This window comes from Megascapheus bottae, chromosome 11 (genome assembly GCF_031878675.1).
Source record: "Megascapheus bottae isolate mThoBot1 chromosome 11, mThoBot2.hap1, whole genome shotgun sequence".
Taxonomy (NCBI): domain Eukaryota; kingdom Metazoa; phylum Chordata; class Mammalia; order Rodentia; family Geomyidae; genus Megascapheus; species Megascapheus bottae.
In genome coordinates, this window is record NC_143519.1 from 59832409 (window position 1) to 59843882 (window position 11474).

Here is an 11474-nt window from a genome sequence, read left to right on the forward strand (position 1 = left end):
GAGTTTCTCAAAGAGAATTCTAAGAAATCCTGTTTGAGCAACTTGCTAGGAGCCAAACAGTATTGAAAGGTTCCCTTACCAAAAAAAAAAAAACATATTGGAGAAAAAGGCAGATAAAGAATCTCTTCTCTGTAGAGGACCCCTCACTAATGGTACAGAATCATCTAGTGCAGCTATCTGGAGATGTCATTCCTCCTGATGAGGAACTATCTCCCAAACCACAGTCCTTTCTCTAGTGCATGACAACAGATTGTGTCATCGCTGTTTCAGCACCTTCACTGTTCTCATGGTCATAAGCAAGCCTAGAAGCAAGGGCTTGTTCTTTCCATGTTACTGTCTGCAAGTCTCAGCTGGGCTCTTTTTCCATGGTAAGTAATTAGTCACAATGAGGAAAATACCAAAGAATTTTGATAATGTAAGGACTCATTCTAAATGTTGCCTTCATTTCTTACTGCTGTTAAGAAGCTAAAAAAAGAGAAAGAGATTAGGATACTGACTATACATCTGTCATCCCCCCTAAAGTGGAGGCTTTTGTTGCTTTACAGAGTCTCCATGTTGGCTATTTTGAAATAGTGAAAAATGTGTTTAACTGAGAAATGACAGTTAAGAAAACTCAAAATTATGAAGATTGTCATTTGCTCCATCCAAACCCTTAGGAACTCTTACCAAAAAAGAAGGGAGGGACTAGGAGTTTGGCCTAGTGTTAGAGTGCTTGCCTAGCATGCACGAAGACCCAGGTTCAATTCCTCAGAACCACATACATAGAAAAAAACCTGGAAGTGGTGCTGAGGCTCAAGTGGTAGAGGTCTAGCCTTGAGAAAGTGCAAGGACAGTGCTCAGGCCCTAAGCTCATGCCCAGGACTGGAAAAAATAAAGAAGAAGAAGAAGAAGAAGAAGAAGAAGAAGAAGAAGAAGAAGAAGAAGAAGAAGAAGAAGGAAGCATACCGAAATAAACAAAATCACAGACGAAAATGGTGATATCATGACTGAAATTACCAAGATCCAGAGTATCATGAGGGAATTCTTCTCAAACCTTTATGTCAACAAATTTGAGAATCTAGAAGAAATGGATGAATTCCTAGCCAATATTAACATACCCACACTGAACCAAGAAGAACTAACCCAAGTAAACAGGGCTATTTCAAGCACTGAAATAGAAATGGGAATAAGAGACCTTCCACCTAAGAGAAACCCAGGGCCAGATGGATTCACAACTGAATTCGATAAAGTCTTCAAAACAGAGCTCACACCAATACTCCTCAAGCTCTTCAACGAAATTGAAAATGAAGGTTCTTTACCAAACTCATTCTATGAAGCCAGTATAACCGTCATCCCCAAACCAGACAGAGATTCATCAAAGAAAGAGAACTGTAGACCTATTTCTTTGATGAACATCGATGCAAAACTTCTCAACAAAATACCGGCCAACCATCGACAACAACTCATCAAAAAAATTATACACTATGATCAAACAGGATTCATCACAGAAAGGCAAAGCTGGTTCAACATACGCAAACCAATTAATATAATTCAACACATCAGCAGGAGCAGGGGCAAAAATCACATGATTGTCTCAATAGATGCAGAAAAGGCATTTGACAAGATCCAACACCCCTTTATTTTGTTAAAAGCTCTGGAGAAACTAGGAATCCATGGAACATTCCTCAATATAATAAAGGCTGTGTATGACAAACCCACAGCTAGTACTATACTTAATGGCGAAAAGCTAAAGCCATTCCCTCTAAAATCAGGAATGAGACAAGGATGCCCATTCTCTCCACTCCTCTTTAACATAGTATTAGAATTCCTAGCCAGTGCAATAAGGCAAGAAGCAAGCATAAAGGGGATCCAAATAGGGAAAGAGGAAGTAAAACTATCCCTTTTTGCAGATGACATGATTCTATATTTAAAGAATCCTAGAGACTCTACTCCCAAGCTCCTTGAGCTGATTCAAAACTTTGGAAGGGTAGCAGGGTATAAAATTAACCCTCAAAAATCAACTGCCTTCCTCTACGCCAACAGTGAGAAGAATGAGGCAACAATCAGGAAAGCAACTCCTATTGCAATAGCCTCAATGAAAATAAAGTACCTAGGAATTACCTTAACTAAGAACGTAAAGGATCTTTTTGATGAAAACTTTAAAACCCTGAAAAAGGAAATTAATGCTTGAAGTCTTGAACTGTATCCCACATAGCAAGTGAACTAGAAAATAACCCACAAAACCACAGGAAACACTGGTGTAGATTCATAAGGCATGAACTCTTGTTCATCCTTTCATAAAACCTTTGTTTAGCAGAGGTGAACACTTAAATGAAGCAAGAAAACTCATTTCTAGGAAAAGGCAGGAAATACAGCCTTGTAGAGTCAGTTTTTGGTGAATTATAGGTATTTGGGAAGGACAAGTAGGTGTAGAAATTCACATAGTATTTGACTGTGTAGAATTCAACAATTCAGTGCTGATAATAAGGAGCAGAGTACACATACATCCAGAGGAGTCAGCCAAAAAAGTTCAGACACCCGAATATAGATAGAATGTGTATAAAGATGTACTGAAAACAAGCACTAAGTTTGTGAGGAACTAGTTTGAAGGCCACAGCAGTGCAGCTTTTGTCTGTGCCATTCTGCCCTTTGACAAGTTGGGTGAATGACTGAGACACCAGTGAGGAGATGCAGTTCTTCTTCTACTGAGCAGAGAAGAGAACTCTTAAAAAATCCTCATCAAACCACCTGTGTATGAAACCCAATTCGAGGGGTTGTATGCATTTTCTAGAGTACAAGAACAAATAATCACCAAGTAAGAGCCTATGCACTAACAATTTACATCACAGCACTGGGGGATACGGGTCTCCAAGGAGTAATGTCCTCAGTTGGTGTCTGGACCTAAACACCTGATGAGTCCATGTCCTTGTCATCTGAGTGCTTTAGAATATTGTGACAATACCAGTATACAAGACAGAGTATTGGTATCACTATGTCCTCGTGTTCTATTTTGAAACTTAATTGGAAAGTTCAAGGCTCTGAGTTCATATCTCACCACCGGAGAGAAGTGGTAGAGGGGAAACCTAAGCTGGAGATGTAGCTCAACTGGCAGACCACATGCCAACATGCACAAGGCCATGCTTTCAATACCCAGCACTGTAGACAAAAAGTGTGATTTCTCTGATATTGTCCAAATTAACGTTTTGTGTATTTGCAATGTTGAAAATGTGGACAATATACTAACAAATATTATCATATACTGGACTGCCCAGCCAAATACCTGGCATATCCATGTACTTGTCCTCTGAGTGTTAAGCCATTCTGGAATATAACAATACATAGTATACTCGAAAGCCTGTCCATATCTTGCTCAGGGATGCAATTATGTTCAATTTTGAAATGAAACAGAAACAGTAGACAAAGTCAAAGACATTTTCCGTTGTGATGTCAAGTACTTGCAACCACAATGCTTAGTCAGATAATCACAGTCTGCGTACGCCACTCACAATAAGTCCTGGGACGTGACAAAGATTTCAGATGAGGAAGAGCTATTTGACCTTGCGTCAATCCCTCATACCCCAGGACTCTGCAGCTTGAAATGCTAAGCATCACTTTGGATGGAGTCCTGCATTCCACCTGCAGATGCTTTTATCCATCAGAGCGGCAGGACAGACAGCCAACACTAGAGCAAACAAGAAATAGAGAAGACATAGAAGCAGAAATTTAGATGTTATATCATATTGAACTCCAATTAGTACATGAAATACAAAATACATGAAACAACAAAAGCACAATGAACACTGAATTAGGTTAGCTAGGAAAGTAATGTCTCAATCTTGCATAAAAGCTTTGTTATGGAGAGTTTACATTTTAACTTTTGCTAGAAGAAGCTTCATTTGTAGACAAAAGCAGGAAATACCTTTTGCATTTACAGTATGTGAAGTTGGTATTAGGTGAATTATTGCTAACATCAATGAAAAACTAAGTCTATGAATTCACATGGTCCTTGACTGTGTATAGTTTAATCATTTAGCACAGACGAAAATGAACAGCCGGGCACTGATGGCTCATGACTGCACTCCTATCTACTCAGGAGCCTAAGCTCTGAGGATCAGAGTTCAAAGCAACCCAGGCAAGAAATCTGAGAGACTCTTTTCTCCAGTAAACCATCAGAAAACTTAAAATGATGCTGAGGTTCAAAGCAATAGAGTACTATCCTTGAGCTGATGAACTGAGACAACACCCAGGCCATGAGTTCAAGGCCCATGACTTAATCAAACAAAAATGAACCATACTTGTGAAGTCTTCCATCAAAGGCTAGATATCTGCATATAAATACACATGTGTATAAAGATATGTAGAGACCAAGGAGCTATTTTCAAAGTCATAGCAGTGCAGCTGTTGTGAATGAATGAGAAACAGTGAGCAGACACTTCTCAGAGGAAGAGGTAAGAATGACAAAGAAACAGAGGACGTGCAATCCACCATCCCTAGCCATAAAGCAAATGCAAATCAAAATGTCTCTAAGATTCCATCTTATTCCAGTTACATTGCCCAACATTAGGAGTTAGAACAACAAATGCTGGGGGGATTTGAGGGAAAAGGAATCCTATTTCACTGTAAACTAATACAACCACTTTGGACAGCAGTCTAGAGGTTCCTCAAAAAATCCCTTAACTGTGACCTAGCCATATCATTTCAGGGCATCTATCCAGAAAAACACAAGCCAGAACCCTGTAAATACAGTTGCGCCTCTATGTTCATTTCTGTAATATTCATAATAGCCCAGTTATAGGAACAGTCCAGATGGCCTACAGTGGTGAGTGGATCCAAGTGATGCAATACTGATACACAATGTAGTTTTACACTGCCATTAAAAATTATGTAATTTGGGGTCGGGTGTTTGGCCTAGTGGTAGAATGCTTGCCCAGGACGCACAAAGACCTGGGTTCAATTCCTTGGTACTACATATATGGAAAAGCCAGAAGTGGTGCTATGGCTCAAGTGGTAGAGCACTATCTTTGATTAAAAAGCCAAAGGACAATGCTCAGGCCCTGCGTTCAAACCCAGGACTGACCAAAAAATAAAATAAAAGAATGTAATTTGGGAGCCTGGAGTGTGGCCTAGTGGTAGAGTGTTCACCTACCATGTACGAAGCCCTGAGTTCAATTCCTTAGTATCTCATATTGGAAAAAAGCTGGAAGTGGTGCTGTGGCTCTAGTGGTAGCGTGCTAGCCTCAAAAATCCCAAGGACACTGCCCAGGCTCTGAACTGAAGCTCCAGGAATGGCAAAAAAAAAAAAAAATCTGTCATTTGCGAGTTAATGGATGGGCCCAGAACAAATCATATTAAGTGAAGATAAGTCAAGTTCAGAAAGACAAATGACACATAGGCAGAGAATAAATCTAAAATACATGGTGACATGATAAGTCATAGAGGACTCTGGTCAATCATACATCGTTAGACCAAAGCAGGCACTCTTGGAGGGGGAACAAAGAGCCTCTCTGCTTCTGTCTATGGGGAGGATAAGGGAGGTACACAAAAGTGGAAGGACAGAGAGTGAACAAATGAAGTAGTGATATTCAGTAGAAATCATGTAGAAAATGAACTACATAACTCGTGGAAGGGAACAGGGGTGAAATATGGGAGAGAATAAAGGAGGGGATGTCATTATCTAAAGACAAATATATTCATTACCTGACTGGTGATATGGTAACCCCTCTGTATATCACCTATATAATAAAAAGAAAATTGCAGAAGCAGCAAGAAAGCACAACACAAAAAGCTGCCACTCTAAACACTTAAACAGAAAGGTTCCATTGTTGAACTGATGTTGCAAAACTAAATGGGTCTATCACAAATCTGTCAAACTCAAAGACATAGAAAAATGATGAAAAAATTATAAGCAACTACTTTATATGAGAACAAATCGCACTAATCATTTAGCTGTAGAGAAATACTAACCAGAATGTATGATCTAGGAAGTCATATAATGTCAAGAGTCATATGTACTTTTTAATTACATAACAATATTGCATTCTTATATTTTTGAATGGGATAGATTGGATAGTAATATTCACAAAAGACATGTGGAAAATAATGATGGGCAAGTAGAAATCCATACTACCTGTAAAGAGGCTTGTGTGTGTATATGCATATGTACATGCACATGTGTATATATGTATATATGTATGTATATATACGTATATATGTGTATATATGTAGGCAAGTATGTCTGTGGCCCACTGAATACACACAAAGAAAGCCAGAAGTTGGCATGTAGGAAGATCATAATGAGGACTAATCTTACACAGAGTGTCACTGTCTATATTTCTGCATAGTCATATTGTAGTATATGCTTGCACTATTGTATCTTTAGGAGTTCTCTGAAAAAAAGTGTAAAAGGTTATTAGTCAAATCTTTACTTTTCCCAGTAAAATGAAAGGTTGGAGATAAATGAGCACCTAATATGCATAGATACAAGGGGATAAATACTAATTTGTTGTAATCACATATATATGAAATATGTGTGGACATATGTATCTTGGTGTTTTTCTTTGGATATGTATGTACATTTTCATACATGAACCTCTATCTATGTATATATTATACATATTATACCCACAACACAGATTACAGTATTATATAAGATATGCTATATGTAATACCTAATATAAACCAGATTTACTATATATACAGTACATATAAGCATATATAGTATATATTCACACACAAAATACTCAGAATGTGGAATTTGCATTGAGGAAGTTCATATATAAAAACTGCAGTACAGATATCACTGTCACCATTTTTGCATGTTCATTGTAGCATGAGATGTACCTTTCTGATTTATTTGGATAAATGTATAACATGTTAAAAGAGAGCATTATCTTTCTTCTAGTTTTTTAGCTACATTATGCTTTTTGACCATTGCAAATTAAGTGTAGTGATCTGAATGTATCGTTGGCATTTCTATGTGAGCTTAGTCACATGTCACTGATTGCTATTAAAAAAACATTCAGAATTATACCTACTTTCTGTTTCAAAATTATCTGATTAGTTCAAATAAGTTGCCTTACTTCTACTTCATTATTTTGTGGAAGCTGCTTTAAAGCATTAAGGGCTATTGCATCTGACGCAGCTTCCACAGAAAGTTAAAATATTTCAATTTCCAATATACTTATGGGGTCAAGAAACACAAAAATGTATCTTTTCTCATTGTACCTTTGTGCTTATATTAGCACTATTCAAAAGAGCTGAAGCTGGGCACTGGTGACTCACACCTGCCATGCTAGCTACTCAGGAGACTGAGATCTGAGGATCACGATGCAAAGCCAGCCTAGGCAGGAAATCCATGAGACTCTGATCTCCAATTAATCACCAGAAAAACGGAAGTGGCACTGAAACTCAAAGTGCTAGAGCCCTAGCCTTGAGCAGAACAGCTCAGGGAAAGAGCCCAGGCCCAGAGTTAAAACCCCATGACCCACAAAAAAACAAAAGCTACCTATTCACCAATGAGTACATATAAAACTGCTGTGTGTGGACAAAATGAGGAACGAGTCTGCTCTAAAAATGGAATGATATCATTATCAGGAAAATGGATAGGAGATCTCAGCACGCTAAGCCAAATACATCACACTGAGAGCTAAATGTCACATTTTTCTCTCCATTTGTAAATTTAGATTTAAAGATGAATAATGGGAAAGCACAAGAGGACCTTTTGGGGGAAGGACAGCAGTGGGGAGTGAGGACATGACAGGAGAAGGTATGGGACATATATAAAATGCTCTTCAGTATACTATCTGATAAAGTCAGAGCAACGGTTGAAATTATTCCGAGAGTGGAGAGCACATGTATGGAGGATACTGGAAGCACCACTGTAAACAACAAAGGTATTCCAATAAAAACAACCCCAAATCTGTAGACATTCAGAATGAGAGCTTGAAGTTTAAAAAAAATACCCAGATCTCCAATTCTATTATGAACACTGAATGATAGCAATATTAACTGAACACAAGGCAGTCAAACAAGTCAGGATGTCAAAAAATGAAGCGTAATCATTCAAACTTTGCAAACCAGTGGAACATATTGAAATGCAACTGACCCTGCTCAGGTACTACTGGTCCAGGCTCTCAACTGAAGTGTATGCATTTGAGGAAGAAGTCACATGGTTTTCTCCAGGAGGGAAACTTCCCTTCAATTCTGCATCATGTGGAAGACCCCTCGCTGGTAGGATTTGTGACAGGAGTATGGGCAAGAGACTGAGAGTGTGCAATCAACAAGGAAATTCCTTCAATGGCCTCCTTCATGCTGTCCACAGTCCTGTGAAGTTTGCCAAGGACAAATACCAGCATTTTCTTAGTCAATAAAGAACTCCTTAGATGTATTCAGTGGTATTTTCCATGAAGAAATGCTCATCATGAGGCAAGGCAGACTCCTCTGAGACCAATTCAGACAACTGAGAGAAGACATTAGAATCATCTGCTCCATTTATTTGGTGTGTGATCTATAAATTAAATAACAGTATTTCAAAATGTATATGTATTTCAGAAAATACCTTCAATCCCATACATCAAATATACAAATGAGATAATTATTCATTACCACACCTGGAGTTCTTTTTGCTTCTTAAAGGTTAGAGGAAAAATTTAAAAGCAAATGCATAAGATAAAGATGTAAAGATCCTATTTCAGCTATAATTCATGGCTACTATTCCTTAATTAGTATTCAAAATTAATTAAGTAAAAATGTTTGAATTTGTAAAAAATTAACTTTGTTGTTTTCAGTGTCTTTATCACTGAGCTCTTTTCTTCTGATTTTCACGTGAAACCACTGTTGTTGCGGCCATGGTTGTTGTCAGGTCATTGTTCATGTCATTCAAGCATGTGACTATAGAAAAACCTTACAGATATACAGAAGTACGGCTGGTGAGAATATTTCAGCAAGCAATTAACTCAAGAACACAGAAAGCAACCTTGCACATCCCATAGGCTTTGGAGGACAGGATATCAAATACATATTTTTTAAAGTACTAATATTTTCACTAGGAGAGTAATAAAATACAGAAACACTTTCCAGGAGAGAATTTGCTTATTTTTCAAAAGATGATATTTGTATGATAAGAAGGATCCTAATACTGAATTAAGCAAAAGAAAAGGTAATGGTCAGCTGGGCTCTACTAGCTTGCATCTGTAATCTTAACTTCTCAGGAGGCTGAGATCTCAGAATCCATATTTGAAATCTGCTTAGGAATCAAAGTCTAACAGACTTATCTCTAATAAACCTTCAAATATACAGTAGTGGAGCTGTGGCTCAAATGGGTGAGTGGTAACCAAGAGCAAAAACACCTCAGTGGGCCGGAAGCATGGCCTAGTGGTAGAGTGTTTGTCCAGCATGCACGAAACCCTGGGTTCAATTCCTAGGTACCACATACATAGAAAAAGCTGAAAGTGGTGCTGTGCCTTAAGTGGTAGAGCACTAGCCTGTGGAAATGCAAGGACAATGCCTCTTTCTTTCTTTCTTTCTTTCTTTCTATCTTTCTTTATTTCTCTCTCTTTTTTTTTTTTTTGCTAGTCTTGGGGCCTGAGCTCGGGGCCCCAGTTATGAATACAAGCCTTGGAACTGGCACAGAAAAAAAGAAAGAAGAAAAAAAAAAAAAGAAAAACATCTCAGTGCCCAGGCCCTCAATTGAAATCCTAGGATCAACAGCAATAGAAAAAGAAAGAGTATTTTCCTTGATGCACAAGGACACAAGAGCATATCGATCTATGCGTTAAGAAAAAGCATTCACTAACAAGAAAACTCAATGGAATTATATTCAGTGTGTTAGTTTTAAATACTGAAAGTTTTACCACAATGTAAAATTCTCCTTAGGAAGAAAAAAGTATAATAAGCTTAAAGAAATTAAAAGGACAATTTCTTACTGCTTGTGCGCTCCCCCCCCCTCTCTCTCTCGATTTCAGATTCTGACCATGTCAACTTTTAAACTTAGGGCTTCTCTTCACTCTTGCTCAACTTTCTACACCATGTCTGGCTTCGACCTCATCTCATAAGGCACACTGCCTGCCTCCTTTAATGCTACTTATTGTGAACAGGGAGTCTCCCAGAATTTCGTGATGGGTTGGCTTTGAACATGGACCTACCAAATCCCAGGCTTCTGATTACCTAAAGGAGAAGTTTCTGGTAAGAAGAGCTATTTGTTTTTTTCATATACTTTTATTGTAATTATTAGAAATGTTACATTTTATTCACCAGATAGAAGATGCATTACTTCACAAACATTGATACCCTTTCTTATGTCTTGGTCCCCATTTCCCTCCCTCTGCTCTGCCCCTCATCTTGTTTTTCCCCCTTTCCTAGCAGTAATGGGACAGGAAAATGTGAGAAACATGTATATGACATGAAAGATCATGAATACAGGGGCTGATACACGACTTGTATGGCCAGTATGTCTTTTTAAGATGTAGAGCCATTGACCAGGAATCCAAACTCCTATGTCCAGTCACAACTTCCTGACACACAGAGTGATAGCTAGGGTGCATAGTTCCACCAGGATTTTATTGGGAATAAAAGCAGGAGGACAAGTCCTGAGTTCAAGCCCCAATTCCAATACCAGGAAGTACATAAATGACAGATAGAAAAGACAGACTTATAGATGATAGATTGTATAATCATATCTGCACATAGGTACTTGTATTCAGGGAGGAATTATCTGAACATATTAATATTCAAAGACATCAGCAAACTAAATGGTTATGGAAGTCTAGGAGATAATTTTGAAACTTTTTGTGTGGTGACGGTTTCTATGACTAGTTTTTATCTTTATATTCATCACTATTCATCACTTCAGAATTTTTCTGTGAAATGCTGTGTAACAATTAAAAGAAAAAATAAATAGTTGACCTTTCTAACCCAGAGTCTATAAAACTAGCCTCATGTATCTTCAGCTAATCACAGTCTTTTTACTTATGATATTCAAATATCTATTGCTGAAGAAAGCACATAATCCTACATTCCTATACATGTTCTTTCTTATGATCTTTCCTTTTGTTCCAATTAATAGCACTGCTGAGAATTAGTCTCTTCACTAATAACACTTTTCTATGTTTTTAAATCTGCTTACTTAAGGCGAAAAAGCAGATTACATTGAAATGCAAACTGGCCTTCTCCTGTTTTCTAACACAGTACTAGAGCTTAAACATAGGGCCTAAATGTTATCCTTTCCCTTTTTTCAATCAAGGCTAACATTCTACCACTTGAGTCATAGCTCCACTTCTGATTCTTTGCTGCCACTACTGGCTTCAATCTGATCCTCAGATCTCAGCTTCCTGAGTAGCTAGGATTCCAGGCTGAGTCCCTGGTGCCTAGCTCAAAGAAAATCTTTATACATATGTCTTGCCATTGAGCAAAAGATCAACACAGAAAAAAAAAAACAACTAGACTGAGCTTTTTACCTCAGTATCATAGTCCCAGTAATGTTCATAAATGTATTAGAT

General features: G+C 37.9%; 1 long non-coding RNA gene across 1 annotated transcript in view; it reads right to left on the reverse strand.

Annotated features, from left to right (window-relative positions):
• Positions 1-8191, reverse strand: part of LOC150057218 (uncharacterized) — a 40789-nt gene extending 32598 nt beyond the window's left edge. Inside the window, exons 1-2 of the long non-coding RNA XR_016537155.1 lie at positions 8084-8191; positions 3260-3661 (exon numbers count right to left, since the gene is read on the reverse strand). This is a non-coding gene — a long non-coding RNA (uncharacterized LOC150057218). The remainder of the gene's footprint in view (positions 1-3259; positions 3662-8083) is intronic.
• Between the last annotated feature and the right edge of the window lie 3283 nt (positions 8192-11474).